General features: G+C 40.1%; 1 pseudogene; it reads left to right on the forward strand.

The window, feature by feature from the left end:
* Positions 1-967: 967 nt before the first annotated feature.
* Positions 968-6,786, forward strand: LOC110314459 (annotated as a pseudogene).
* The last annotated feature ends 1,388 nt before the right edge of the window (positions 6,787-8,174 follow it).

The following is an 8,174-nucleotide window of genomic DNA, read 5'->3' on the forward strand; positions in this document are numbered from 1 at the left end:
CAAAATCATAAACAGTGTCCCACATTAAAATGTTTTCCAACATTGGTTGCATATTTAATTCACCTGGGCTGACTTTTTTTGGAAAAAGAGATACCTATAAAATGGGGAAAATACAAACTCTGAACCTGGCAAGGTAATGTTCTATATGATATATAAAGACTGAAGCATCTTATTATTAAAGCCTAAAAAAACACATTTAAAATAGGCAAACATTTATCAGAAACTTTTTTCTTTTTCTTCTTTTGAAAACCTTTTAATTGATTCTTTGTGACTTTCACACCATGCACCCAATTTTGCTCATTTTCCCTTCTCTTTGTTATCTGCCCTCCACCCTTACAACCTTCACCACTCAGAAGAAAACAATAATAAAGAAAATTTAAAATCTTACAGTGGAATCTGAGGTGTATCATGTTGTGTCACACAGTACACTCTTTTGCCCAAACAGCTTCACTTTCAAATGTCATCAGTCTGTTTCCAGGCCTCTAACTTCTTCTATATTCATTAATACTGGATCTTTAAGAGGACTCCTACCTGATATCCTGTTGTTACCCTATGTCAAGGGGATCCTGCAGCTTTGGTTTTTCAGGACTGGCTCCTTCATGTGCTTCAGCAGTTCATAGATGGAATGAAGGCATGCCAACTGAAAAACCTGGATCTGGGCTTGGATAGTAGTTGAGTTTGTCAGCCCAACATTTCTTCCCCATCCATGCCACCATGCTCAGTTCTCCCACTTTGCCCAGGTGAGGAGTAGGGCCAACTCTCCTGTCTGCTGCAGCAAACAAAGGGCAGGACAGCCTTCCTGCACCCATAATAATGCATGTCTGGCTAGGGGTAGGGCCAGCAATGCCCTGATGAGGGATGAGCCCAGCTCATCTCAGCCCTCAGACATTAACAGGGCCTCAAGCAGCAGCATAGGCCAGGGATGTTCACATGGTCTTTGTGGGTAATATGGACTGAAGACATTAACATGGAAACATGCTGTAGTAGGGACACAGACCCAGATATGGCTCTTGGCAATAGCATGGCCTGGTACATCATCATAGCTTCAGGTGACAATGCAGGATACTCAACCTTGGGCTATTCTTTACTGCCCACACATTTCAGTTCCACCTCTTTTTATATTGCATGAATCCTGAACTTCTCTTTCTCTCTCATCTCTTCACCACATATTGCTCATAGTAGTGGCACCCACTTGTCTGCCCACACTATATGGTGGCAGGCAAGCCAAGAAACTTTTTAAAGGCATGCAAATATTCAGTTGGTATATGAAAAAAAACCCTCTTAGCCTGACAGGTTAATCTAAATCAAAACTGTAAATAGATATCCTCCCATTCCCATATGGGACGATTATAATCAAAGCATTGTGAAATGACAAATTTTAATGAGAATGTAGAAGAGGAATCCTGAGTCACTGTTAGTGGAAATGTAAATTATATTGGAGGCACTTAAAATAAAAGTAGAAATGCTGTACTATACATCACTCTCCAACCTGAATGTATATCCCAAAGAAATGAAATCACTATTTTAATCAATTTGACAGGATCTAGAATTACCTAGGAGACAAGCTTCTGAGCATGTTCATGAGGGATTATCTCGAAGAGGTTAGCCTCTGCTCGTGTTTATGATGGATTGTTGAGACTAGGTTAATTGGAGTGGGAAGAGGCATTCTAACTGTGGTTGCCAATATTCTGTGTGAAGGGATCCTAAACTGAATGAAAAGGAAAAAGCACACTGAGTTTTTGCTTTCATTGCTGTCTGCTTCCTGACTGCAGAAGCAATGTTATCTTAAAGTGAATATAAATATCAATAATATGTATATGTTTAGAAAGTGTAAATACAAGAAGCATCTTGCTTCTGTCAGTATGAATTCCTTAACATTATGTACTATATCTTTAAACTGTAAGTCAAAATAAAGTGTTCCTTCTTTAAATTGTTTTGATCAAATATTTATTTGAGTAATAGGGAAGTAACTAATACAATTTATCAAAGAGGAACTTGGACACCTATATATTTTTGTTGTTATAGCATTATTCAGAGCAGCTAAGATATTGAATCAGCCTGAGTGTACATAAATTGATAAATTCATATAAAGAATATTACATATTTATACAGTGAAGTACTATTTAGCCGTAAAAGATGGAATTGTCCAAATTAAGAAATCATAGTTAAATATGAATGATATCATACAAGTACAATAATCATGGCATTGTAAGACAAAAACATTAGGATCTGACATATATCTATATTTTTCTATATCTATAATCTTTATCTATCTGTATCTATATCATCTGTGTGTGTATATATATATATATATATATATATATATATATATATATATATATATATATCTCACCCCGTTCTTCACCTTTATTTTGTAGATGGAAGAAGGTAAGGTTTAATGTGCAGCAAAGAAGTGTTGATGGACCAGGCATGGTGGCACATGCCTTTAATCCCAGCACTCGGGAGGCAGAGGCAGGCAGATTTCTGAGTTCGAGGCCAGCCTGGTCTACAGAGTGAGTTCCAGGACAGCCAGGGTTATACAGAGAAACCCTGTCTTGAAAAAAAAACCCAAAAACAAAAAACAAACAAAAACATAAAAACAAAAAAGTGTTGATGGACAGCTCTAGACATAGAATCTAATACAGGAGCATAAGTTAGTGATATAAAAGAATAAACAAAAGATATAACTAGATGTCATTGTGTTAAACTAAATAATAATGGCCCCAGTAGCCTTATATATTTGAAGGGTTACTCAATAGAAGTGGCAGTATTTGAAAGGATTAAAAGGATTAGGTTGTATGGCCTGGTTGGAGGAAGTGTGTCACTGGGAGTCTTTGAGGTTTCAAAACCTCATACCAAGTCTATAGTCTCTCTCTCTCTCTTTCTCTGCCTATGGATCATGTTATAGAACTCTTAGCTTCTGCTTCAGTGCATTGCTTACAGACATATACCCTGCCATGGTCTTGATAGACTAAGCCTCTGATACTGTACACATGCCCCCAATTAAAAGTTATTTTTCATAATAGTTGCCAAGGTCATTGTTTCTATTTATAATGATGAAAGAGTGACTGGGACAAAACCATTCTTGCGATTTTTTTTTCAAGAAAAATAGATGCATTTCTGGCCTTGTCCACAAGATACGCCTAAGGCTAAATTGAAGACTTTTTGGATTAATGCATTAATAAAGGAGATTTCAAGATGGCCTAGTTTCGAGTATGTCCTGTGGCTATTAATAATCATTCTTATGCAGACCTATAATGAAGGAGCATGCTGAGCAAGAAAAAATACAAACTATACATTTTAAGGAGGAAAGGGTCACTAGGAAATGTAATATTGGAGCCAAGTCCACTGCTCAAGAAGAAAAAAAAGTTTAAGGAATACCCTAATGCTAAATAGAATAAAGGGAATGACTGACTTCAGGGCAAGACCATATCCAGTTAAGTTTCCTACTTGTGAAAAGGAATTAAAGAAAGCTTAGGGACTGAAAGAAACCATCAAAGACTATAAATCTGATACAGCTGTAATTGAATGAGGGGGCCATGTTCCAGTCCCAGCAATCAGCAAAACTTGGCAGCATTGGCTATGTTGTTTTGGCTTTGGAGCAAAGGATAAAAGAAAAGGGTTATGTAATATCGCTTCCTGACTAAGAAAAGCTGCTGAGGTCAGATGTGTATCAGTAGTTTCCCTTCACAGATCCTCAGAGAGGATTTTGTGTGAAGCTGTGAAGGTGAAGCTTGGAGAACCTTGGAGAATGCATGTTTATGATGCCAAAACAGAACCTGCTAAGGAAAGTTGCAGCCTAGGTGTAGTCTAAAAGAGAGAAGAATGTCAATAAAACTGAAAGGAGATGTAGATCTGAAGAGCCCTCTGATATCAGACATAGAGATATAGAGCTTGGAGTTTACCCTGCTTCTTTCCAATCTTACTTTTGGGCATAATCTCCTCACTATGCTGCCTTTCCACCCTTTTGGAATAGTAATGTATATCCTTTGCCACTATATGTGAATTTTTTTTTAATTTTGATTTTACAGATTTTATATACAGATTATATTTGATTTTATATACAGATTAATTTGATTTTACAGATTTTATATACAGATTATATTTAAGAGATTGCCATGAGTCTCGGAAGAGACTTTGTTCTTCTGACATTTCAACCATGATGAGATGGTGAAAAACCATGGGAACTTTTGAATTTGGTCTAAATGCATTTTGTATTATAACATGGCTATCAGCCTGTGGAGGCCAGGGAGTAAAATGTGGTCCTCTGAATAAAAACAACACCCCAAAACTCATATGTTTGACTGCTTCAGCACCACATTTGAAAGGATTAAAAGGATTAAGATGTATAGGTTTGTTGGAGAAAATGCATCACTTGGGGTAGGCTTTGGACTTTTAAAAGTACATTCAAAGCCTAGAGTCTCTCACTCTCTGTCTATGAATCAGAACATAGAATTTTCAGCTACTGTTCCAGCACCATGCTTGTTGCTATGCTTCCTGCCATGATGTTAATGGACCAAGCTTCTGAAACCTGAAACGGTAAGCAAGCCCACAATTGCATGCTTTCTTTCATAAGAGTTTCCATGTTCATGGTGTCTCTGTACAGCAATCGAACACTGAATAAAAGAATGGATTGTGGGTACCTACCATAACTCAAGCCTTAAGCACTTGTTCTCTAGCCTGTGATATTGCTGGGATTAGAAGATAGGGGGTTTTCAAAGGGGAAACCAGGAAAGGGGATAACTTTTGAAATATAAGTAGAGAAAATATCTAATAAAAAAAGAAGGAATTGTTAAACTATGAAGGTTAATGAAATGAATTTGTATCATTGATTGGATACACTGCAAGGGAAAATAGGTCTCTGACTTCTACTCTTATTCTTGCTTTGCTTCCCTACCACTATAAGCTAAGTAATATTTATTGACACATGTTTTCCACTATGATGCTTCTCCACAAGGACAAAGGTTAAACAGCCAACTGACCATGAAATAAAACCTCTATAATTCATCACTTCAAATTGGTTATCTAAAGTATTTTGTTACAGTAGCTACAATTTCTCACACTATGAAAGAGAAACACAAGAAAAAGAAAATTTAAACTATTGAAAAAATTTAATCATAATTTTGAATGTGGATGATGTGTAAGGTCAATAGGACTGATATGAAAGGAAAAGCAACAGAGATCTTTATTTCAATAAATTTTACTGAAGCATACACTGGTCATTCAGTAAGAAAGGAATACAAAGAGAATAAAGCATGGTATTTGCACTCTTAAATTTATAATATGGCCACACTGGAAAAAGGTCGATTTGGTGGAAGAGGGTGGCAGGGAGCTAGCTCTCTCCTGAGTCTGAGGGATACTAGAGACAGGAAATACCACCAACAGAAACCAACAAAAGGTGTTGCCATGGCAATGGCTGTGGAAGGCAGAGTGTTCTATGGGTGAGAGCCCAGAACCCTAAGGAGCTAGAGAGTCAGTGGTGACCCGAGATTCAGGTGGTCGATGAGCAGATGCTGGTGTTTGATCCCAAGGAGAATGATGGGGGTATTTCCTGGCCTAAAATAGAGTGACTCCCACAATGGCCCCAAGAAGGGCAAAGACCTGACTTTTGTCATTGGTGAGGTAGCCACTGAACAGGATGTGTTACAGCACACTACACAGAGCATTCTTGACAGCATTCCCTGAGGTTACAACTGCTCAATGTTTGCCTCTGGAGTCACTGGGGCTGCGAAGACACACACTATGCTGGGAATGAAGGGAGAAACTAGCATCATGTACTTGACCGCCATGGAACTATATAGGCATCTTGAAGCCTGCCAGGAAGAAAAACAATTTGAGGTACTCATCAGTTACCTGGAGGGGTATAATGAGTAGATCCACGAACTCCTGGAGCCCAATGGATCTTACATACAATTCGTGCAAACCTTGGTAAGGATGTTGTGGTGCCAGGACTTTCTCCCAGCCAGCTTCAGACAAGCAGCTACTGAAGATGTTGGTCAGACGAAACTGCAGACACACACAGCACCCCAGGGATGTCAATACCACATCTTCCCACTCTCATGCCATTTTGCAGGTCTTTGTGAAGCAGCAGAACCAGGTTCCAGGACTGACCCAAGCTCTTAAAGTAGCCAAGATGAAACTGATTGACCTGACTGGCTCATAGCCCTCATCTAGCCCCCACACAAAGGAGAGCAGCTATGAGAGTGTGCCCAACATCAACAGCCCTCTGTTAGCACTCATCAGTATCCTCAATGCTACCAATGCAAGGGGCCATAAGTCTCATGTGCCCTACTGAGACAGTAGACTGACCTGTCTGCTCAAGGTCTCCACTGGGGGAAACTGCTGCACTGTGATGGTTGCTGCCATCAGTCCTTCCAGCCTGACTTATGAGGATACTTACAACTCCCTCAAATAGGCTAATTGTGCCAAGGAGATCAGACTCATGCTGAAGAGCAATGTGATTAGCCATTATATCACCACCTGACAGCAGCTCCAGACTGAGGTGGTTACCCTCAGAGAGAGGCTCCAGACATATGAGGCTGGAGCCCAGGTGTGCAACAGTGCTTCCCACGGGCCCCCATGCTGAGCATACCACAATGCCTAGGTCTCCATTTCATCCTGGACACTCCAGCTAGTCCTATACCCCTATCTTCCTACAACTACTGCAGCAATAAGAGGCACTGTGAGATCCTCAGTCTCCCAAGGCCACAGCAGCATTGTTTGACCCCCCCCCATAGCACCTTGAAGAAGCCAACCAGACCTTTTACAGTCCCAGAACCACATTGAGCCCCCATTGCCTTAGTGACCAGAAGACTCATAAGGGACTGATTGGAGTGACAGTGCTGTTAACTGGGTGTTCTGATCACAAGGGACATCTGGCATCCACGCTTGTGCTGATCATGATCTGCCAACACCTCTAGGCTGTCAGCCCTCTCTTGTCCTTGGAGTTGCCAAAATCAAGAGTCCCTGGCCTGCCTTCATCACCTTGGTACAGTTAACACTACAATGCCTCTTCTCTATAATGCCCTCCCCAGCCACTCATCTATTTGCTTTCTTTATTAATTTCTGTCATCTTGTTAATCTTGGTATATATATATTCATTTGTGAGTGTTAAGCGTGTGGCTATATTAAAGGATCCTGTAATGCTTTCTTATTCCCAAGTCTTCCACACAAGCCAGGAACACTTGGGCTCTCTTCTTTACTCCTCAATTTCATGTCTGAAGATGGAACGCTGCACAATGATGGCCTCTGTACAGTGAAGGCAGATGAGGACAAGGGGAAGTTTGATGACATGTGTCAGTTTAGCTCTCGAACTATTTAAGATGTGTATCTTCAGTCCTGCGCCCATAGCCTGAGGTGGGAATACCTCACCCCTTGATGATGGCAGGCTTGTGACAAGACTTTGGTTTGTAAAAGACACCAACTTTGTTATTTTCACTCACTAAACATGACATATGCCCTGATGTAAGGAGAAAGAGGACAGAACCTTAGGAATAAATGATAGTTATGTCAGTTTTTAGGCATCGTTCTCATTTTAGGTTTCTCCATATTCACATATGTGTAGGTGTATGTCTATAGATCTATACATGTTTCGATTGTAATAATAAATCATCTCCGTCCCTGGTGAAAGGAAAGTAAAATTATGGGTAAATAATAGAACCAGACTTGTGAAGTTTAAAGAAAAACTTGCCATTTTACCAAATACATATGTACTTACTGTTTTCTCAGTGAGTAAATAGATGCAAACCAGGTGGAAGGTATAGTAGAATTTAGCAAGGGAGAAATTAGTCTTTGATGCAGTAGTTGGGTAATGATTCATGGAGGAAGAACAATCACAAAAGGGGAAGAAAATCAAGTTACCTTTTATGGGTATTTCAAACAGTAAAGAAGGTAAATGAGATAAAAAATATGTATGCAGAAACTATGTGTGTTAAGTACTTTGCTTTTGGCAAAAAGAAATTCCTGACATGTATGTAAGGAAGGAGGAGTTTATTTCAACTCACAGTTTAAGAAGAGATACTGTCGGTTCGCCTGGCGGCAGTCCCCAGGCTGACCCGGCACCGGCACCTGTCCCCACCTGAGGAGGGGTGTTTGCCTGGGAGTTGTCCCCCGGCATCCAGCGCCTTTCCCCACCCGAGGAGGGGTGTGCGCCCGAGAACAGTACTAAGGCTTGG

Source organism: Mus pahari, chromosome X (assembly GCF_900095145.1).
Source record: "Mus pahari chromosome X, PAHARI_EIJ_v1.1, whole genome shotgun sequence".
Taxonomy (NCBI): Eukaryota; Metazoa; Chordata; class Mammalia; order Rodentia; family Muridae; genus Mus; species Mus pahari.